The sequence below is a fragment of the Zonotrichia leucophrys genome, chromosome 5, assembly GCF_028769735.1.
Source record: "Zonotrichia leucophrys gambelii isolate GWCS_2022_RI chromosome 5, RI_Zleu_2.0, whole genome shotgun sequence".
Taxonomy (NCBI): domain Eukaryota; kingdom Metazoa; phylum Chordata; class Aves; order Passeriformes; family Passerellidae; genus Zonotrichia; species Zonotrichia leucophrys.
Genome location: NC_088175.1, coordinates 24,643,832 through 24,668,027, shown reverse-complemented (window position 1 = coordinate 24,668,027; position 24,196 = coordinate 24,643,832). Strand labels below are relative to the sequence as shown.

General features: G+C 35.9%; 1 long non-coding RNA gene across 2 annotated transcripts in view; it reads right to left on the bottom strand.

The window, feature by feature from the left end:
* LOC135448221 (uncharacterized) overlaps positions 1 to 24,196 on the bottom strand; it is a 260,215-nt gene that overhangs the window by 208,124 nt on the left and 27,895 nt on the right. For both annotated transcript variants that reach the window (XR_010440413.1, XR_010440414.1), the window contains exon 2: positions 1,478 to 1,543. This is a non-coding gene — a long non-coding RNA (uncharacterized LOC135448221). The remainder of the gene's footprint in view (positions 1 to 1,477; positions 1,544 to 24,196) is intronic.

The following is a 24,196-nucleotide window of genomic DNA, read 5'->3' as shown; positions in this document are numbered from 1 at the left end:
TTAGAGATGAAAACACTGTCAGAACTAGTGAACATTGTTTTAGAAATGCTTAGTGCTACAGCACAATCACATTTTTATAATTATCTGGGATTTTTTCACATAGAATTTTGTCAATCCAACTTGACCAAGACAGATTTGTGCTTCCAAAAACCACACGTCTCTGAAGAAATCTCTGAAGATTCCAATGGGAAAGAAAAGTGGTCATGGTGGAGAGATCAGTTTTTCACCCTTCCTGTTCATTCACAGGAATAAGGATTTCCTCTTATGTTTAATCATTTTTTAAGACTTCTTTGCAGTTTTTTAACCAGTGGCTATAAAATCTGACATGGACATAAGAAAGCATGGAGGACATGCTCTCGTCACTTCCGGTGCAGGCAGTGCAAAGACGGTAGAAAGCCAAAATGGGAAGCAAATGAGCTTCCAAAACAAAAAATGACTCAAGGAAGGAGGGTACACATCAGAAGAGTGCTGTTTCTCCAATTATACTAACTTTTACAATATTTTCAATGGACTTGGCACTAAAGCCATATGCAGTTTCACCCAATCCCAGTAATAGGAGCTAGTATATCCCTGGCTGAACACATAACTTTCTCTGGATCTGGATCTGGATCTGCAGAACTCCCCTAAGGCAGAACTACTTTGTCATAGCCACAAGGCTGCCTCTTTATCTAGAGGGATATATGGTCTGCCTGGAAGACTGTCAGATCTAGTCAGGTGTGAAAACTTGGTCCTGCAGGGATCACAATAATGTAACCTAATCAGAAATCACTAACACTAGAGACAGATTGTATCTTGTCTGCACTCTCTCAGTGGCGTGATTCAAATCCTAGCTCTGATCACACAAGACTTGGTTAAAGTTCACAGCTAAAGAGCTGACTGAATTATCATTGTTACCTGTGTGTCTGATCATAAAGTTGCAAAGGTTTTCTGCTATAAACATCATTATGGTAGTAGTTGTTGCCCTTCCCCACCTTTTTCTATGCTGTTCACACAGCATGAAAAAGTGACACCCCTTGTTTTTGTGCTAAATGTGGAAGTTCATGGCTCCTAGCATGTCTAGTTTCCCATTTATAGGTTTATCTTTTATGAGCACTATGGAGTTGGTGAAATGGCTCTCTGAGTCAAAGTACTTCTCTCATTTCATACAGTATTTTTTCTCTGAACCCTCCACACTTTCTGTGATCACAGAGGCTGTGATTTCCTTTTTCATTTTAGAGATCAGTTGCACAAACATTTCAAGTATAAAATTTAACAAAGTAAAATAGAGAATTTTCAAAATGAAAATAGTTGCTTTAAGATCAGCAATCTGATCCTAAAGTTTGTTTATTTTTCAGCAAGGAAAAAAAAATCACTGAAACTTGAGTCAGCTTCACACACAGTCTGTGTGCCTAAGAAATTACTTTAGAACAGGATGGAGCTTTTGTTAAGGGACCAGATTTTCAGCTTTCCTCATAAAAGTATACAAAGGAAGACTTACCTCTAAAGACTCATGGCTCCTAGGCAGATTCCTCACAGTCACAACTTTCCTTTTGTAGGAGACCCACTGTGAAGAGAAGAGAAGCCACAGGTCACAGTTAACACAGACAATAGCCCCAGAAGTCTCTGCCAAAATTATACATTAATCACCTAGTCGGTACTTTTTTCAGCAATGACCCAAAAGTTAGCAATAAAAGTTATTAACATTCCGTGCCTTCTAAAAGCAGTGTTGATTCTATCTCTACGTTTGCCCTTGTAATGGAAGGAATGCTGTTACAAGTGAATAGTCCTCAGTTTTTCTCTCCTCTACTATTTATCTATACTTAAAAGCAGATCATGGGATTTAGAGGGCAGATGACCCACAAGCTGTAGATTGTAGTTCATTCACTTCTGTACGAGCTCTGGCTTAACTCATTCAATATTGCCATAGTAGGTCTGTGATGTAGAATGAACAGAAAAACAAAGAGCTGGAAGAACGTAAAGATTTGGCACTGTCACCTTGAAATTTGTTGGTAGATTAAGTGTCATTGTGCTTTTTAATGATAATTTCTTTGTCAGTCTTTAAAATTTCTGGCCTTTCAATTGCAATATTGCACAAACTAGCCCTCTTGAAACACTCTTCGATGTATGCTATTGGTAGGGCTATGACACCCCAAACAAGCTGCTGTTTCAAAAGTGCTGTTTTTGAAAAAATAAGAAGAACAAAATAAAAGAGCAATTTGATTGATTGTTTGTTTAATCAAAGAGCCTAATTATTTTAAATTTCATGGTTTTAAGTTCTTTACATATCTGTCAAGTCTTCATCAAGGGAATTATCCCTGTCACATCTCCACTGTATTTTTGCCATAATTTGTATTCATTGGTTCATCAAGAATTGGGCACACAGTAAACAGGACTTGTAATATCTGAACATCTACTAATTAGCAGGGGAACCATACTCTTTTTGGGATTGTGCCAAACATCTGAGAGCTGGAAGTGAAAGGAGCTTTCCCTGAGAAGGCCTTCAGCAGCAGAAATCCCTTACAGCCCATAACCCTGAGAGACTAGAAACTGCTAGCACAGGCCCCAAAGAGCATCAAGTGCAAAGGGATGTAGGCAGGGCAGCCAGGGGACACAATGATTCAGATGTCTCTCCTGAAACTTCCACTCTTAGGACTTCCATGGAAGTGCCCGTGGTGAGTGATTAAATGGGCTTTTCTGTTGTACATCCCCTCAGCAGGACAGCTGCGGAAACATCCCCTCCCCTCGGTGAAATGAATCATCCCTGGACAGAATGGGTGTAGCTGTTTGTGCATCTCTTATCATACTGAGGATGTGCTAATATCTTGACCTGCAAACCACAGGACCACCCAAACCTCTAGCAGCTAAGCTGAAATCATTCAGTTATAATTTATCTTGGGACATTTCCTCTGCAGTATATTCACCCTTGAAGGAGATGAAGAAGACACATAAATTTGCCCATTTAATTGAGAAATGAAAGAAGAGGATCAAGATTTTTTTGTAAAAAGCTCTCAAAAAGTGAGATTGATAGCACAAGGCATGGTCTCCTGGATGCCATACTCAGAGCAAGATGGAGATGGACAAAAAAATTACACATAGTCACTTGACATGAAAGAAAGATTAAATACTCAAAAATGGGAAGTAGAGAAAAGACCACATGTAGAGCCTGGGAAGAAAAATCAGTCCTGGCAAGAAGGGTTTGCATGTCTAGACTGTTTCCCTATAGTACAATTTTCCAGACAAGCGAAGTTTGGAGAGTCTAAGTTCTCTTCCTTGTCAGCCAAAAATTTTCTCTTTGGAGATCAGCATACAAATTGGATGAAAGCCTTATGTTTTGGCTGAAGGTATTGACATAACGCCGTGAAGATAAAGTTGTTGGAGAATGTACTGTGAAAAATATCCAAAAAACCAAAAAACTTTCCTTTAAATGTTCATGGTGGTTGCTGTTCACAACTAAGAGTATTTGTAAAAGCCAGAAAAAACTTACAAAATGTTTTATAAGTTCTGAAAAGTTCTCATCATATGCAGTGTTTCTATTTTAATAAATTGGAGCTGCTTGCCAGAAGAAATCTGAACCTATATATTGGACATTACAGTAAAGTGTGTGTTCAAAAGGTAAAAAAAGTGTTTGCATAACCACTAACAAAAGATATTTCTCTTAGATTCAGCACATCACACATTCAGTTAAAAGTGAATGTGATAAACTGGAATAACCAATATCTTCTGAAAATTCACAGCAATATTAATTACATTGCCTGTCAGTACTGGGGGTTTTACACCAACAGCTGAAAGATATGTTTGATGTACATCATGCTATATTTGAAGAAAACCAGACGGTCTCTTTCACCTTAATGAAGAAAAAAGCTAGAACTCAGAAGACTGAAGAGGTACTCCATATTCCTACTGCCAAAGAATATGTGAGGACTGTTAACATGAATTACATGATTCCTAAGGGAAATCAAGAGTCATGAGAGTTTGATATGTAGCAAGGAGCATGACTTATTATTTTCTTGCTTATCACAAGACCGATTTTATAAATACACTGGTCTAATATATCATAGGAGTAGGGTTTACAGGACTTCTGACTACTCAGAGAGACAGTTAAAGTCAATAGAAGCTGCAGGGATTCTGCTTCCTGAAAATCAGTCACTGGTAATGTAAACCTCTATCAAGCATAGATCGATAACAGGTTTTTTGAGCATAAAACATAAATGTCTTTTAGAAGATGGCAAATTTAAACATACTCAACACATGTAGAAACCTTTTCCTCCCCTTTAAATGTAAGCACAAATACATTTTTAACCTAAATGCTTGTAGAATACCAGTTTTTTCCAGGTATCCAGCAAAAGCTGCATATTTTCAACAAAAAGCAGGGATCAAGTTAAAAAGTAGAAGACAGTTTTTGGACAAGGATGTGCTGAAAACTTATTATCTTGCTAAAACAAAGGGAAATCTCCTATGTCAATAGCTCCCAAGAGATGTCCAGGATCGATAGGTTAGAGAACTCTCATAGAGTCTCTAGGAAGGCTCAGCTGTAACCATTTTCCTTTTGGCTGCACCCATCTACACCTACTCTTTAAAGTACTTGCTGAGTACCGGAAAATTTTGAAAGCCCTGCTTCTGCAATACACTGGGCTGTGCCCAATCCACATTTAGTGTTCACCCAGATTTGTACCTTGCACCTGCCTGGTGCTGTCCTTGGCTTTCCCTCAATCTACTGAGAGCTGCCTGTGCACAGCAGGAGGAAGCATAAACCCAAAGCATATGATGAAGAGCTTCAACAGATGGGCTTTGGCAGATCTTTCTGCACTACTGTAAGGTTTTACCCACAGATGACTGCTCTGTTTTTTGCTTTAACTTACAGCCCTATGGAAGATTTAGCAAAAGGCAGCATGTGTCCACATCTGAGCCTGTGTCATCTTAACTATTTTCTCTGATGGCTATGCTAAGGCATGGGGCATATATCTCCTTTATCAACACCTTCATTCCTAAATCTTTTTCAGGAATAGAAGACATGCAGAGAGGTGTGATAATATACAAATTTTCATAATAAGAATGGTCAGAGCTTGTCTGACTAAGACCCAAGATTAAGCTCAGCTTCTGTATAATACCAGATATATTTGCTACCTGGGGATTACAGGTATATGCTGCAGTGGCAATGGGACAGATATCTGTGATTTAATAGCTGTTTTGCAAATATTCTGTGCAGTTCATTGACTCAAAAAAGTAAATGTGGTTACCAAGAGGGAGAGGAACAGTAATGGAGAGAGACACACACACATAAAGAGGGAGAGAAGGAGGCAAAAGAGGAGGAGAGGAGATGGGAAGAAAAAGAAAGGGACATATTCCATGAGTACATATACAACAATGTGATATTATGTAATGGCTTCAATAACTTCCCTGCTCAGGAGATTAGGAATGTCATTATTGTTTTCCTAACCTGAAAGTATTTTTCTGGGAAAAGGTGAAAAAGGCATTCTTTTTAAAGTTGCTGTGGGACTCTTAGGTGGCATTGTCTTCAGCTATATGTATATCCATGAATCTATGTAAACTGTAATTTACAAAACCATTCTGCTCCCCAGCCTATTGGCGGACGGAAGGAAGGAAAGAGATCAGTGGAGAGGAATGTTTAAATAGCTTCTTGTTTTTTACTCACAGGACAGATGGCGTGCAAACGAATGAAAAATAAAACCCCAACTGACATTGTATAGCAGCTGTGCACAGTGTCAGCTATAGGAAGAAGTGTGGTCCACTGGATACACTGTTTTACTAGAAATGAGGGAGCGTGGGTTCTCAGCCTAGTTTGCTACATTCAAAATGACTGTACTTCTGTAAAAGAATTCTCTGTTCCCCAGGTTCTTCATTATCAGAATAGAAATATTTAGATGCTTTATGAAGAAAAGGACAGAGTAAATGAGAAGACCTTAGTTTTTGTGGGAAAGCAAATTGAAAGCACAAAACATTTTACTTAACTAATGAGTGGTGGCATTATGAAGAAAACTGAGCTTTTTCACTGCTGTACCATTTTTTTTTTCAGTAATCAGTATTAACATGTTATGATACACTTAATAAGCTCAAGATTTTGCTCACAGCTCCAACAATATGAGGTTCATAAAGTTCAAGGTACTACCCTGGAAAAAAGGAGCCATGAATTACTCATTTCCTGGGGAGTTTTACATTTTTTTCCAGAAGGCCAAGTTTTTCCTCTTCTGGTCGGCAAATATGTTCTGTAATGTGGTTGACTCTCTTCTCTTTCTAGTTGCTGTGCTGATATTGTTCCCTTCAGACTATGTCATTACATGCCAATCTTTTCAGCTTTAAAGATGTTTTGGTTTGCTTGTTTGTATGCTTTTCCTTCTTAGTCATTGTCCTTAGGCCCCAGGAAGAGTTCACATAATCCCTGTGATCACAGCTTAGCCTGAGAAGACACAGCTACCTCCCTACTTCAGTCAGAACACAAAATTGATGTGAATCATGTTGGTTTCCAAAGATTCAGGGCTTGCTGCAGGGAATACCTTGATTTTGATTGGGAAGATTCTTTTTCATACCTGCTATACTCTTTCCTACCAAGCCAATATGAAAAAGCCACGTTAAATTTTCAGAGTAGCAGTCAAGATAACATTGTGCCTCTCTCTGAAGCTTTGAAGGCTATCAGCATAAAAAGGAAGCATGTGCAAGTTTAAAGCTGCAATGATTGTGTTCAGCTACCGCCTCTTTGATATACCAGATCTTCTGTTTATCCACTGGATTTGTGAGGGTGGGGAGGAAATATGGCTGTGATATGATTTAAGATGGTAAGTAAAAGAGGAAGAGAGTTCTCCCTCCATTCTCAGGTTCTCTCTTTTCTCTGAAGGACTTCAGGATTAATTCTCTCCATGGGGATTTACACCTGAAAGGAAGAACACCTGTGCTATTGCACTCTCATAGATAGTAATATATATCTAATTTACATAGAGTTTTCTGTTTATTAATCTAAGGACACAGTTAATTTATCCTGAATATAGCAGTTAAGTGTGATGAGGTTCAGGGAATTTCTATGCTGTGAAAGATTTGTGCCATAAATTAAATTCTTATTAACTGGCTTGCCTAGTGTGCTCGTGGCATAAAGGGCCATGATATCATACAATGGCATTGGTAATAAAATAGGACACAGATATCTTCTTAATATTATCCAGTGAAATAACTCCATCATACATCATGTTATCAATATTTAAGATTCTCTAGGAATATAAATTATATTTGCCCTATATGTAAAAGTAAACTGCATGTGACATTAGAGTAATTACTATAAAATAACTGAAGAAAACTTGTTTATTATTGCAGTAGTGGTGGAAGTGATGAAGTGGTGCAAATGCAATGTTTATCATACTGTACACATTAAAAGTTATGACTGCACCGGAACATTTCTCAGTTAAATGGTATGTGTCAAAGAAAACTCTGCACCAAACAACAAAGAAAAGAATAAATTTTGTTCCATCATCTTTTTCTCTTTTTTTTCCATTTTTTGAAGTGGATCCCCAGTGTAGCCCAGAGGATACTTTATTTATGTCCCTGCAGTTCAGGGCCTACAAACCAATTCATCATGTTTTTGCTGTGCCTCATCTGCTATAGATGAATGATCCCTCCTATAATTTTCTGAAATCTGTTTGCCATTATGTAGATTAATGCAATAAATACACATATGTGTGTACATGTGTGTGTGAAAAAAATGCATTTGTGGAATTTACTGTACTGTGTCCCACAGCCAATCCATACAGAATTTCAAATCTAGCACTCAGTAAGCACAAAGGTCTCTCCAGTAGCACACAGAAATTGTTCTATTAAGTTATATAATTTTTTTACTAAAATGCTATAAAATAGATATTAGCTTGCACAGTCTTTTGCATGCAGCAATTCAAATCAGATGTATAACTTCGTGTTCCATATATATTCCCACCACTCATATATGGTGTGTTTAGAAAGCCTAGAATAAAGTAATAGATCTGGACTATTTTGGGGCTCTGCTGATTTGTTCTACAAACCTATTCTGTACAATTTTGAGTTTGTATCTACAGCTGAATGTGCTCTTTTAGTAATTATGTGGAAAAGGACAAGGTTTCAGAAAAGGCTAAACAAAAGGACTGTAAACCAAATTCTGCAAAAAAAAAATATTTCACAAATAAATTAATAGCGAGGGATAGCTTAATCACTAAACTTAACAGGTTTAGTCATATGACCTTTCCTGCAAGCACAGGGAAAAATTTTCTTGCCCAAATAACCTCTCTGGCCTGATTAGAATGAGTCGAGTTTGTATTTAACATGGGATTGAATATTTCCAGGGTCAGGTTTTATTTATTGGCTGGTGAGCTCTATGATCACACAAGCATTTCTGCCCTGTACATAATCTGATGGAGCAGATGTTTGCCAGTCTTCAATGTCTTACCAGTTTTAGTTTAAAAAAGCCAAAAGCAACAAACAAATGAGTACCAAAGAAGCTGCTCCTTAAAAATGCTAGCTTTTGAAGTCTTTCAAGTCCTGCTTGAAATGGAGTCATTAAGGTTTGTTTCTGTAGATATTTCCAATTCTTCAGGTATGTTCCATACACAGTTTAAGTCATTTGATGAATAAAAAGATGGAAAATACTAATGAACTTATGGAAAAGAATGGCACAGCATGTTAACTAAATTATTTAAGGAAATTAAGTAAGAGCACTTCAACAATTTTAGTTCTTATATCTGATCTAGAAATTGAATTCTTTGCTCTCAGTTTTGGTAAGCAGCCTTCCTCACTGATGAAGCTATAAGATGATAATGTCATTCAATAACTCTCACACCCTTTCCTGCCATTTGTCCAGCGCAGGAAACTGAGGGTTTTCTTGTCGTGTGGACAGGGAGGAAATATCCAGCAACCAAATACTGACCCTTGCATGCAAACAGGTCCATATCCTCTTCCCGCCTGACAACTTCCTTCCTGCCTGCTAGGAACAAATCTACTTTTCATTTTTCCGGAGTTCTTTACACAGGCCACTCAGAATGCCCTTGGGTAGGGACAAATATTTTATTAATGTAAACTTCATCTAGCAGCTGGATACTTAGGGCAGCCAGGCCCAAATTCAGAGTAGATAATTCTGTGCTTCTTTGAACTATAGTGTTGCTGCAGCTGAGTCACTAAATGCTTTGTGCCAAAAACTCATACAAAACATTTACTGGTATGTCTGACCTTAGCTTAATGAAGATATATTTGCAATTCTGACATTTTGTGAAGGCTAAACTTAGGTAAGATAAATCCTACTGTGTCTTTCCACAGCAACTAGAAAGTAGAAGCCTTTTTCTCATGGTGAAGAATAGAGGTTTTATCTCCTGTCATGAAGTTACTGATCAGGTAACAAAACAACCAACCAGCCAACACTCAGCTGATTGTTGATAGCAGAGAACCAATTTCATAGGGCTTAATTTTTTTCTGGGTTTACCAAAGTTATTGTTACTTTGAGTGAAAACTTGATTTCAAAATACAAAATGAAAGCCCAGGCCATTTTCTGTCTTATTCCCACTCTTCAATTATCTGGGAAACCTCTACACAGGTTTGCCAATCTGTGCTGTTGGAAAACCTCAGAAGTCAGTAATTAAGTTCTTAAGAAATTCTGCCTTAGTCCCATAACTACTTTTCACTCTAAAAATAATCAGTTTACGCTTAGCCTGTATTAATTTTTTAGCAGTTATATCTATACACGTGAAACTTCCTGTTTTTCGTCTGCTTGTGCAAGCTACAAAATGAAAGTATTTTCAGGAGGAATTCAGACTGACATTTGTTAAAGTCTTTTTCAAAAACCGATAGCAAGAAACAAAAAACCTCCACCTTCTTACCCAAATATATGTAAAAGTCAAATTATTAAGTAATGGAATTTTTGTAATTTTTATAGGGAGACTATATATAAAGTGTAATATATCAATAGCATATCAGAAGTACAATTGTTTGGCCTGTAGTTCTGTCCATTCTTTCAGTTATGTCTAATCTTCAATTCCTGTTTAAAGTGTTTTCTACTGTTGACTTTCAGCATTGAGGTAACTGAATTTCAGCATTAAATGTCAGACTTCCCAGCAGAATGCATTGTGCCTAGACATCTATTACTTCTCATCACTATCACTTTATCCCTTAAAAACAACAATAACCTGTTAATGCAGTTAATATTTATGTTGGGGTTGTGCCTCGAGGAATCAGTCAGATGAAGGCAACAGTAAAATAATATAGATAGTAAGTACATAGCTGTAACTCAAGATGTAGCTCAAACAACATTCAGAACTCCTTTGTTTTCATTACATCTCTATGCACTTTGTGATACTAAAAAAAAACAGAATTAACATGCACTTTACTATTTATAAAGTAAAGCACTAAAATGGATGGAACAATTACTTTTTCTGTCAAGCTTAAAAGTTTACTCACAGTTGTCAAAAGGCAGCATATTTTGAATTTAATTGTGCCCAGGAGAAATATTTGCGATTTTAAAAATTTCTGCTTGAGGAAAAAAGATCAAAGAAGAAGCTCCATTTCCTAATTTAGACCTAAAACTTCACCTACAACTTCACTACATCTACGTGTTAAATAAATATAATATAATGGGGGAGGAGAGATGTCAGAAGTCTTCTTTTCTGTAATCTAAATTATCTTGCAATTCTTACAGTGCTATTATGATATTTGAAAACAAAATTGTAAATCATTAAATCTTATGCAAAGATGGATCCAATCGACAAGTTAAAATATTAATAAAACAAATTGTTGACTTGAAATAAAAAATTTAAAAAAAAAACAAACAAAAAAAGAAAACTAAAATTCTCTGTAACTTTCCTAGAACTGATGATTAAGATGTAGCTTTTTTTTCTGGCACTATGACTGTCATTGGCTGCAATATGCTTTTCATTGGCAATTGCTCCAAGTCAGGATAGTGCATTTAGAAAGGTTTGATCCAGCAGCAATTATCATCATAATTCTACCCTTATTTACATATTACCTTTACATTTTGAAAAAACACATTTCTTAATTCATTCTTAAACTATTTCTTCTTTCTGGCCTTTTTCACTATGCTTGTCTCATGTGTTAATAGAGAACACTGATGTTCAACATTTCACTTATTCTGTTTACCTCATCAAGTTCAATATATCTATGGGCTGTCACATTATCTTGTATTAAACTGAAAGTTTTATTTTTAAGGACTTTCATGTTTCAACATCTCTCTCCATCTATCCACTGCAGATGCCTTGGACTGTTACTGCACTTCTGCAGTTCCTTCCCAAGGACTTGTTTTTCTTGATACAAATTTAAGAAATTAGCCATGTGATATAGACAGTCTGATTAGAAGCTGAAAATAAAGAAAGTCTAAAATTGTCTTAAAGAAATTATTTCTTTAGCTAATAGTAGAAGAAATTTAAACTGAATACAATTATTTCCCTTTTCCTCATCTTTGTTTGAGAGTCATCTTCAGTTGGATATCTTTCTTGGGTATATAAAGTGCTATAAAAAGCAGCTGTAAGAAATGTCAAGGCTTTTAAATATGATCATAACTTCAGATCACTTAAAAATTAATTACTTAAAGGTGAAGATAGCTATTTTTACAGTTCTACAACTTTATTTTGCTCCATATTATTCCAGTGTTCCAGTGATCAAGCATATCAGTGATCGAGCTTCCCATTCTCCTCTTCTATTTTTTGTTAAAAAATAAACTAAAAAATACAAATTTGAAATCCAGGGTGTCAAATTACATCAGCTCTGTAGTTTATAATTAGACTGAGACTATCAAGACAGACAGCTCTATCTGTACCAACATAAAAAGAAGTCTCTCCCAAAGTGACTGAGATATCAAGCATGAGCACTTTTGTCTAAGAGAAGCTTGCCCATTTCTGCCCTGTACATAAGTAAAGGAATAATTTCTTTTACTAAACACATTAATCTAATCACTTTCAAATATCCCCCTTTTTAGGGAAAAGGGTAGTGGAAACAAAATTCTTATAATATTAAAATATGTACATTATACATGGACATATAAAACCGACAGGAGTTCTTGTGTGTAATATTTGAGCAACAATCAGTATTTTTTTCCCTAAAATTATAAAGCCTATTGTGTCTGTAATAAACTTCTCCTCTAAACCCACCAACATGCACTCACAGTGAAAGAGTGAAAGATCCACACAGCATAATTTTCCAACAGTGTTCAAAAATAATAACAAAATGATGCCCTAAGTAATAAAACAAGTAGTATTTTGTGAAGTTCTCATTGGCACACAGATACATTTCTGTGATAAATACAATGTTTTTAAAATTTAGTTAACTGAAACCCGATGAACATGAATTTCTGTTTTGATTTGGTTCCTAATGAACTTGAACTGAAAGAAATGGAGTTATGAATTGCAGTGATAAAAAATTGATTTCTGCCACATGAGCAAAATTGTTTATTTTCATGGGTGACATAATTAGACTCAACACCCAAAACCAAGGAGAATACATTTCAATACATTATCTGTACTGCTTAGTTCGTGAAGTCAATCATAAACATTAACTGAAAGAAAACATTTCTTGGGAAAATCAAAGAAAGTAGCATGGAAATGGCATAGTAGCAGAGGAAAGCTTGGAGTCTTTCCATACTAATTTCTGATCATGTGGAACAATGTCAACAACTCAACAGAGCACTTGCCCAACTAGTACTTCTGGCCAATTTTCTGCTCTCAAAAATATTGAAATGTAACTGAAAAAAAAATATTTAAGGAAATTCTGCACTTTATAGGATCTAATCTCTTATTCACTGTAGAGTTTAAAGAGTTTGTAGAGCATATCAGAGATCACAAAAAATTCCATATGGTCATCACTAATATAGTTTTATGGTGGTACAACACATAGAACTGCGAGACAAGAACAGCAGACCTGTAGGTTATATCAGAAATCATTCAAGGGTGAAGGCCTGTCACTGGTAGCTGTGCAGAAAATGGTACTGGCACCATACTCTTTCTTTCTAGCTGTGGAAGCTGGAATTCAAATGCACAGACTCTCTGTCTTTTTGTTTAACCATCATGTTAATTCAATTTCGACAGCTATCATCAGTTTTATGGTATGAATTCCAACTGGTTGGACTCTTATCAGAATTAGTTTTGCATGAAGTTCACTGTTGTTTACTTATACTTTCTGATGATTTGGGATCTCAACGGATATAATTACCACCACTACTGGTGGTATGAACCACCTTTGTGTGAACTATTATCAGATAAGTAAGAGAGAAGTTTCAGAAGCCATGAAGGTGACATAATCAATCATTCATCTATGCTGTTCCTGCTAATTAGATGGTATAAACAAAATGGAACCTGATCAGCATAGAGAAACTCTGCACTTCCATCTGTCACTTCATTCCTGCCTGTTGGGATATCTTATTCAAAAGAAATATAGACTCTGGAAGGAACCTTGTCCACTCAATATATTTGTTTTTTAAAATGGAAATGTCTCCAACTGCCTAAGAAGCCTGATGCTAATGATTAATGACTGACTACTATTCTACCTGCTATCCAGACAAGTATGGGTAGCCTGCACAGCCATTATAGAAGTACACAAAGATAAATCCTGTGGTTTTAATAATGTAAATGAACATTGCTGTTTGTAATGTTTTTAGACAGGGTAGAGTGCAGTTGGCAATAGAACTACCTATGTCTGCTCGCTCTTCACATCACCATCTTCCTGAAGGAGGTTTGCAAATCATTAGGGGCATTCTTCACAAGAACCACACTTTCAGGCATGAGATTTATTACCCAGTAGGAGTCGTCTATATGCAAAGAATTCTTTCAACTACCCTCCCTCCCAAGGACATCTGATGAAGTAATAACCATTTTAACCTGCTAAAAGCATTTCAAAGGAATGAAAGAGAAAAAATGTGTCAATGGGAAATGGCTGAAGTAATGTCCCTGTAGCTTTTAGAAGGGTAATGTTTGACTGATGCCTGTCCCAAAAAGAGATGCAATGTTTGTGTCATTTTTTGGATAACCTATGTCACCCAGGGTGATTTGAATGAATCTGATCTTTTGTATTCAAGACATGTTAATTCGTCCTTACCATGCAGTGTGTTTAAGCAGCTTACTCCTGCAGTTTGTTTCTTTGTGAGTACCTTTAATGCATTATAAAGTAAAAAAAGAATTTTAGCTTAGTATGTCAGAGGTTTCCAGGAAAAGCTTGAAAAATCAATAGTGTAAAAGCACTAGCAATTTGATTTAAAAGGTGTACTACTTCTTTAGTGCCAGTCAAGGTTTAAGAATGGTACTCCTCAGTTTAGTGTTCCCGATGAAATTTCAAACCACACAGAAACTCACTCACTACTCATCTCCCTCTACTCCTCTCTCTTGCCTTTACCTTTCTCCTCAAGAACTGGAAGCACAAAAAGTAAAGGTCAGGGGTGGCGATAAGAACAATTGACTGGAAATAGTGATAAGAAAAAAACTCAGCAGCAATATTAATAACAGAGGCTATGAGACAATAAACACTTGCCCATCCTGGAAACCCCCAACAACAGAGTATTGGACCACCACGCCTTCCTCACTGCTCCCTCCAGCTGGGGGCTGGTGTTACCCAGCCACTCCTGCCATCCTGGGACTGGCACCACTCTTACTCACCAGCAGGAGCCTCTTGCACAGGAGACACTGTTCCTGCACCCCTGGAAATGACATGAGGTGATAAAGAGTAACTCCAGGTCCTGGCCATGACCCTGCTAAGGACTGCAAAAAATAACCCTCTCCTGGACAGAACAGGGCAGTGGCTCTCAGCAGAGGAAAAAAAACCAGTATTATTTATTAATCTGAGAGGCCTACTCACTATTACATCAAGTGACTTTGAGCATGATAGGAGACATCATTTGCTACCTCTGTTAAATCTAGGCATCTAAAATAACTACTGCTGGAAACTGAGTTTCCAAGAGGGCCTGGAATTGTTACTGGGATCACAGAAGTTCAAGCTTTAGAAATCAACTGCACAGTTAATTTCTTTTGAATCTTCTGAGAATGCATTGATTTATAGTTTTTCAAAAGACACTGAGAACTGAGTTACTTGAAACTGATTTTTGTGTGATCACTGTTTATTCTTTCTCAATTAAAGTCATTACTTCTTGACATACATGGGGACAAATCCATAATAACTGACTCAAATGGACAGTGAAATAAATGACTAAATAAAAATTTGATATTCAGAATTTACATTTCAAGAATAAATAATCTCTTTTATGTCAAAAAATGTACACAAATTCATGACCCATAAAATTTTTACATGTTAAAAGATAGCAGAATGCTATTTCTAATTCTTCTTATGTTTAAATATGGCTTTTTTTTTTTCAAGTCAACATTACATAAAAACCTTTTGTAGATACACTACAGAACATGTCATAGCTGGACTAACATAATGGAGTGTTCCGAGCTATTAAATTAATGAGTCGTACTGAGGAAGAAGTACATCAAAGGCTACCACACTTTCTGATATGCAAGCATGCATTCCTGTGTTACTTTGGGAGTTCTGGCACATGGAAGGACAAAATCGGCACTAACAATCTTTACTTGTAACATACCTGTCTCTGGGCAAGGGGTAACTAAAAACTACATCACCAGAATTTCTGGTTCAGGGTCAAAGTTGATATAAATGATAAAGCAATTCAATCACCAAGGAGTTTTTCTAAATGGTTGAATGACAAAAGAAGTTAATCTAGCCTTCATGATTAAATGAGAAGAGGGATGATGTTGTGAAAGGAGAAGAAAATAGCAGATATAGGTAAAGCTGTGAACACTAACTTATGTGTCTTAGTCTTTATTTTATTACATACATAATAAGCTTCTGGATTCTTGACATCAAGCTATGCTAGTTCTCATTCAGTCCTATTGATTTATCGATGAGCTAATTACAGCACCACTTTCATTTTCTCTGTACATGGCCAGAAATGCATAACCTTCTTTTTAATATACAAAACTCCTGTCTGGTCCTCAATTTCTTTTTTGATTGAAAGAGTAACAGCCTCAATTCTCAGTGACAAGTTTGTTTTCAGTGGTTCTGAGGTATTTTAAGCCAAGTATGTGCAGGTCTGGGATCATGCATAATAGTATGTTCACATCCAATGACAGGATAATCAATGACAGGATAAATTGATGTTGGATAAAGGAAGAACTATAAAGACCTTACAGAACCCAACGTTTCCAGAAATTGTGATCTGCTGCATACATAGTGCATTTTAAACATGTTCGTCTCTGCATTTCTAATTCCTATATTTCCCTAGTGCTAATATATGCTATGGCAGACTTGTATAATGAAAAGATCAAAAAAAAAGATACAAATGCTGAAAAGTCTATAAGCTATTTAATCACAGCTCAGTTGTTCATCTGTAAGGCATCACTGTTGAGCAGGGTGATGAAGGAAGGATTCATGTGTTAAGACATATTATTGGGAATCTGAAGATCTGGCTTCTCTTCCTATTTCTTCAGAAGATTTTTTGCTCAATCTTCAGCATATCATTTTGGGGTTGAATCAAAGCCAAACATCATGACAATCTTTATTTCTTGGTGTTAGAAATTTTGTTGTAATGGAGATGGGTAATCGTGATGAAATTGTACCAAGGATTTGTTTTACATTTGTTGCGATGTGCTTTCATAACCCCAGATGTCAGAAAGTGTATGTGATGTATTTGTTACTTCTGTTTTGTTTCCCATTTTATCATCAGCTAAAGGACATAATACATTTAGGAAAGGCTTTGAAGGAATACAGTAAAAATACATGAAGAAAAACATACTAATGCCAGTTCACAGCAAATTTCTGATAACTGAACCAATTTTTTAGAAACACAAGAATATTTATCATTCCCATATATTAATTTTATGCACTAAGTTTGACAAATAAAACCTAACCTGATATTTTTTATTTCATTTTCAGTTTTTAGTAGAAATAAGCTGTAATAAGTATATCACACCTTGGTGTGATATACTACATAAATACTCAGTATCAAACAGACACTTGACACTTATTAACTATATGTTAGCTTTCACCCTCTATCTTTCCACATGCATAGGAAATAATATGATGATCATTCAGGGAGTAGCAAGAGTGGATAATGTCCAGGACCTTTCCAGTCTTTATATTTTGAAACTTTTTCAGCTTAAGATTTCAAGAGTCTTAAACACGTTTCTCAAAAACCCTTTTGAATTCTATAGAACAGGAAATGCAGAATCCTCTACTTCTATGCTGCTCCTAAAAGAATTGATGGATAAAAAAATTTACAAATATAAACATTACCATCAACACACTCATAAAGTCTTATACACAGTTGTATTTCTAAAAAAAAGAAAGAAAACTGTATAATAAGGATGAATTATAACCTTTAAAATAAATAAAAAAATTCAAAGCAAATAATGGAACATGTGTTTCAATTAAGATGAAATAAATTGGTTGAGTACATCAAAGACAAATTCTGTCCTGCAAAATTAATTTAAAGCAAAAATGCATTCTGTGGTAAGAAAAATGGCTGAAAATGTCGTACATGTAAATTTAAGGTATGGCATCTTCAAAACATCTTTACTGCAGTTAGCAAAATATTTGCTCTAGCAAAGACAATCAACAGTAGGCCAGGATTAAATGATTCAAAAGTTCCATTTTATTATCTGTCTCCATTTTACTTTTAAATATCTTTTTGAGAATCTAGTTTTCCATCCAGATAAATTAGACTGGGGTAATTACAATTTTCCTATGTTCTGTGAGAAATCAACAACTGAAAAATACTGTCATAAATATATGAAATTAATATTGTGAAAGGCATGCATGGATACTTTTGACTTGCTGCACAAAACTGTCATGCACATGGGTTTTTCTTGCATATAACCACAGTGTAAAAGATGACATTATGAGAAACCTTCTGACAAATTGATTAATAATCTTGAGCTGCTGAAGTTCAGCTGAGTGAGCAATTAAACATTCCAAACAGCAATGAACCTTCAGAGATAATTTATGATAATTTTATGCACAAGAGCTCAGTGGCTTTTTAATTTGATAGAATGTTAGTAGCATAGATTTCTAACAAGGGAGTTTCAGTGCTCCATACATCACTAAGATTACTTAAACATTTCAAATGTGGTTGATGAATGAAGTTTCCTGAGATGTGAGAAGATACAGAAAGTGTCAGAAGGTTGAGATTATTCATCATATCAATTATTGAAAGTGGATGCATTGACATCATACTCCCAGCTCATATTTTATGGCCATTATAAAGACAGAACAGAAATAACAGACTTGGTGAACTGCAGAACTAGCAGGATATCCAGCTTCTTCCCTCTTTTATTCTAGCATTTTGCTGTCACTACACAAAATTAACATTTCCAGGTGTTACTTCCAAAGTCGTTCATAATACATAGCAGGAAAACAAACCCTTTGAACACAGCCAAAACCTGGAACATGGCACATGGTGTGATTCCTGGGGTTTTCTGTGCAGGATCAGGAATAGGCTTCAGTGATCCTTTCCCACATCCTTCTAACTCAGTACATTCTACAAAAAGCATCCCGCACAGATCAAGAGAAAAAAAGGAGGTTAGAAAGCCTGAGCAAACTACAATTATGAGACAGAAATACAAATATTGTATCATTTTCTGCTAAGGGAGAACAGGCTGCCCTTAATTCTTCCTTTTTTTTTTTTTTTGTCTTTTTGTTGCTTTAAAAAAGCTACATTCAAACATTCAAATATTTTTAATTCCTAGAATATTTCCCATTCATTCTTTTATTACTTGTTTTGGCAGGTAAAATATAATGTTTTAATCTTGTGTTTCTGACATACTTATGACAGTTGGAAACACAGTAATCTAAACTAAAGTAAATAATGTAAAGGGGCTCTTTTTATTGTATGAACAAAGATAAAGTCTCTGCTTTGAACAGAACACTGAAGCACTCAGATACCACATGTTTAAGAGAACAGACAGTTGGTGAGTTATTTGTTTTTAACACTACTATAATGATCCTGACAATAAATCATCATTTCACATATCCAAACAGTTATCCTTTCATTCATGCAAAGGAAAGAATGCTGGAAAATAAAAGCTAAAAGAGGCAGAAAAGCATTTCTAGAAGGGCAAGAGCCTGTTAAACTCCTATATATGAAAGGTCATTTGTATAAAGCACTATTAGTCAACACACCCGTCAAAGCTCAGGATCCATGCAGGCAGTTTGAAGACTGATAGGTGGGAGAGTGGGAGTGTTTGTTCAGACCTTGTAGTTCAAATCTTACCTCAGACTTGAGCTATTAGTCTTAGGCCAATGAAAAGAATTGTCTGACCCTTCATATATATCTTCAACATTATTGTTTCAAGGGCTGATTCCACTGCAGCCCAAAATGCAGTTATGAAATCTATCATCATATCAACACTTGATGAAGGCAGTCAACATTAGCAGAAGGATCACAAAAATTGGTAAAGAAATGAAGTTCCATAGATGTGATGATAATTTTCTGAAACTCTCACTAGACATTACTGAACAAATGCAACAAAGCTGGCAAGCAGCTTCTATGTCCACCTAAAGACAAGTAGGACTGAATTTGTGGCATTGAGGTTATTGTCCTTGGAAAGTTTATTTTAGCTGAGTCAAGAGTTAGTTCCACTCATGTCTAAATAAAGAGAATCATTTTCCCAAAAGGATATCAAAATAAGTCCGAACACTAATCATGGAGGAAAATTCTCTCAAGAGGAAAGTAAATATCTCCAAACTGTGTTAAGCAAAAATAAATTGATATAAGACCAAAAAACTTTGAAAATTTGACCCAATGAAAAGATTAAAAAGTGTATTTTTTTCATCTACAGTATAGATTGAAACAGTTCTCAAAACCAAAAAGTTGCTATATCTAGAAAGATATTATAACCTCTAGTACACTGTGACAAAAAATGAAATCTTAAAAAAGCAAAAAAATTTCAACTATCATGTGAGCTTACTCTGAGGACAAGGTATCTGCAAGCAAGCACTTGGCAAATTTCCATTAGAATCTTTTATGAAAAAAGTTACTCACACACCTTTCATAAATTGCAGGACTATAGAATCATGGAATATTCTGAGTTGAAGGGCATCCACAAGGGTCATCAAAGTCCAACTCCCCACCTGAACAGGACAGTCACAAGAATCACACCATGTACCTGAGAGCACTGTACAAGTGCTTATTGAACTCTATCAGGCTGGTGCTCTGATCACTTCCCTGGGGAGCCTGTTAATATCTTTGACCCTTGTTAAGAATTGGGTATTGATCTAGGTAAATTTCCATGACCTCTGTCTCAATTTAATGGTATACACTGTTAATCATTCTGGTGGCTTGCACAATCTTGTAACCTCAGTTCTTCTGGACTATTAAAATGGCAGCTCCCTGACTCCCTGGGAGCTTGAGGACAGACAGGTAGGTATGAACACAAAAAACTGACCTACATATCTTCTCTTCTAGGAATCTACAGCTCTCCTGCCTTTATTCTGAAACAACCTGTGATTATTATTTTTTTCTTACTCAAAAGGGTCAAATTTGGTAAGAAGAATGGGCACTGATGTAAAACACCCTCACCTACAAAGTTATAGTTCTACCACAGGTGTCATTCTTGTCCGCTTTGATCCCATGCTCATAAATCTCCATGACAATGCCTTCTGGAATGCAAAACACCTTAAATTGCCGTCACTCCAGAATCTGCAGAGGACTTGGACATCTCATTTTAATGCACTCAAATAATAGAAAAGAGAAATGGTTCACCTGACACAGGGACACTTCCTAAGACAACATTTTCAGTGAAGTTCCACCAGTTGCCTTTTTTCTTCTTTTTCAGATAACATATGTATGGAGAAAAAAGACTTTAAATCTTTTCTCTTCAAAATTAATTAAGATACAGTAATTAAGAAAATGATAGGAAGAGCAAAATTCTCATCTGAAAATGTGTGCTGACATGAGGAGAACAAATAAAATTAGAAGAAACTAGGAGAATAAATAAAATCTCTGAAGAAATGTTAGACCTGCTTTCAGTGTGTCAATGCAGCCCTACTCATAGAGACTCTTTCAATGTTTTCATAATGTGCCAATCAATGCTCAAAAGTAGAACTATTTGTTTTTATTCTTCAAGAGAGATATGCAAAACAATTCTGAAGTTGTACTTTACTAATATAAGGTAACAAAAATAAAATATTAAAAATATAGTAAACTCTATTATAGATATGAAAAGCAGTGCATACCTAAAACTTGCACCTATAGTACTCTTTTAACAGTAATTTTATTGCATGCAGCTTTTGGCAACTGCATTTGTTATTTTTCAAGCAAAGCTGGCAACAACTCAAAGGCATGGAAACATTGGGCAAACTCCAGCAGCCCCTTTCTTAGGCAAGATGTCTATTTAAATGAAAGATTTAACCTACCTTTTAATAGGATAAAAATGAATTACGAGTAGAGTGTCTTAAGCTCACTGCAAAATAGGATGTCTTCTTGCTTGCACTATTTAATGTTTTGATTTCCCATTCATTGTTGAGGCCGTAACGAGCATCAGTTATTACATGGTGGCGCAGTTCCAACATAAATCATGTAACCTCCTCCTCTTTATTGATTTATATTAGCATTTATAGATGGCACTCATTGTCTTTATAGCGCCTGAGATCTCACATTAATTAAGTTCAAATTAAAATAAACAATGAAATGCTGAAATATCCTGCAAGGTTTCTTGCCTAATGCCTACATTCAGTTTAGACCTCATATCACTGTCATTCTAGAGATTCCAACTAGGCAAACCAAATTAAACCAAACAAATAAACACAGCAAAAGAAGAAGAGCAGGGAAGATATGCATTCAGTCTTGAAGTTACTATTGAACAGTTTTATCAAATTATAGTGTCAATACTGTATTGGATATCAATTTATTTGTGCAGTAGTATTATATGTAACCCTATATATCTCAGCGGTATCTTTCTCATGAAAATATTTCAATCATTATTGGAGACCAGTACAATGTATTTTCCCATCTCCAAGAACTCCAATGTTCTTCGATGCACAGTAGCTTGCTCTTTTTTTTCCCCTCTGAGAAGACAAATTTATACCTTGCTTATATTATATTCATGTAATTCTCAATCAGTTCTGTTGATTTAATCACATAACTATATTTAAGGGTAAATAGTAAGCATTCTGAACAGATTGCCAAAATGGCAATCTTCAATTTTTCATAAAAGCTATCAATATATAAATGTCATAAATACTATAAAAATACTAGAATATTACAGAAGTATTATAATTATCATAAAAATGGTCCTCAAGAGCATTTTTCTAACTCATATAGAAAATTCAATATTTATTTCAAATTGGAAACTCTCCCATCAATTAAGCCTTTCAATGAACAATTTCTATTAATTTAAACTGAAAACCTCCCCTGGATGTATTCTGACAATTTTAATAAATGTGGGAAGCAGCTACACACTGTGTAGCTAAGCCTTAAGACACTTGTCTAAAAAAATATATCTGACTCTCTGTCCATAAACCTAGCTCTTGTGCTAAAAAAAATCTGGGCAGAGATTTCTGCCAAGCCACATGCTGAAGCCATTGTTGGAAATAGTAGGTGGGAGAGAGCTCCCAGATAAGCCAGAGTGCGGCTATGGCTTGTCCAACTCTTTGCAACCCCACTGTTCTCATGGGTCTCATATCTTTTGCTCTTCCTATAGCCTAACCCAAAGCGTGGGTGGACACTTCTGTAGTGGGACATGCAGAAGCCCCTTGTGAAAAAGGCAATTGGGAGAATTCTCATAGAAGCCCCCACTTTACTTCCACAAACTTTTCACCCTTCCTATGGGTCTCACATGTCTCTCAGGGAACAATAAAGGCAGTTAGGCAAAAGAGAATTTGGAAGAAAATAATGACAACGTGACAGAAGCTGTGGCCCCACCAACAAAAGGGCTCAGTCTTGTCAGGAAGGCAGGAAGTTGTCCCATGAGTCAGGGTCACAGTCCACATCAGCAAGGCCCAATCACAGTCACTGGCATGGCTGCAGAGTAGCTCAAAGCAGACTTGGATTGAGCCAAATGTGAGGGATTGAGACAAATGTGAGAGCCACTACTTAATGCAGCTGCCAGCCAGGGAGGTGGAAATCCCTCCTGCAGCTTCTTCCAGCTCTTCCTCAAAGAGCTGCAAGGTCAGTGGAGGCTTCTCGAACAGATCTTAGCTGCGAGAGATATCCTCCCAAGAGGTAAGAGGATAGTTCTCCTAACTGATCCTAAGTCTTGGAGGAAAATTCTGCCACAGGAGGTACTGAAGCCCCGGTGGAAATTCTGAGTTGAGAAGGCGTCTTGTAGCAGTCTTTTCTAAGGTCACCAGCTTTCTCCCTCTTCCTAACCTAAACCTAGTCCTAATTCTAACCTGGTCTCAGAAGTTTTAGTAAAATTTTCATTAAGAATTCTTGCTAGTCCTTGAAAAGTAACTATTCTTTACAAAAAAACCCATCTAAATAAAAGACTAAAGTTTTCCTTACCTACTTTAACTTTTGTTATTGTTTTAAATGAAACATAATCTATGTATATGGTTTCTGTGTGTCATGCATGGTATTTCCTGCTAGGTAATGGTATACTTCCATCATTGCTCTTCCCTCAAAGTGATCTTTAGAGTGTTCTTTATAAGATCTCAATTTTCAGAGATTTCCTGCTGTGATGCTGCAGTTTCTTGTAAAGACCACAATATTGATCTGAATATTTCAACTGTTTCTGCACAATTATGAGACAGTTAGGGTAAAAAAGTTGTAATCAATTTCTATTTTGGATTTTGAAACCTCTGTTTAAATTTATTTTATATTTACATGCTTGTTTTTATCATGATGCTTCTTTAATTAGTTATTCCAATTATCTCACTTACCATTGCAAATAATTTCCAACCAGTAAGTTATCCAGACTTTACTCCAGGAAGAGAGAACATATCAAATCTGATTGAAAGCAATGGAAGTTAAACCAAAAATCTAGCATTAGGACCAATTAGAAATTCTGATTTTACTTTGACACATTTTTGCAATGCTGCAAAATCATTCCCTTGGACATTTTCTTACTCCATGTGAATGAATTGAATTGCGATGTCTAATTGCTGTTGGTTTACTAAGTGACAAGGCATTGTTTCAGTGACAAATATTTTAATAGATTAAAACTGTTAGCACATTATACTTCTCTGAATTTTATTTTTAGTTTCAGCAAACATTAATGCCAGTGAAGCTAGATTGCCTCAGTATCTGCAG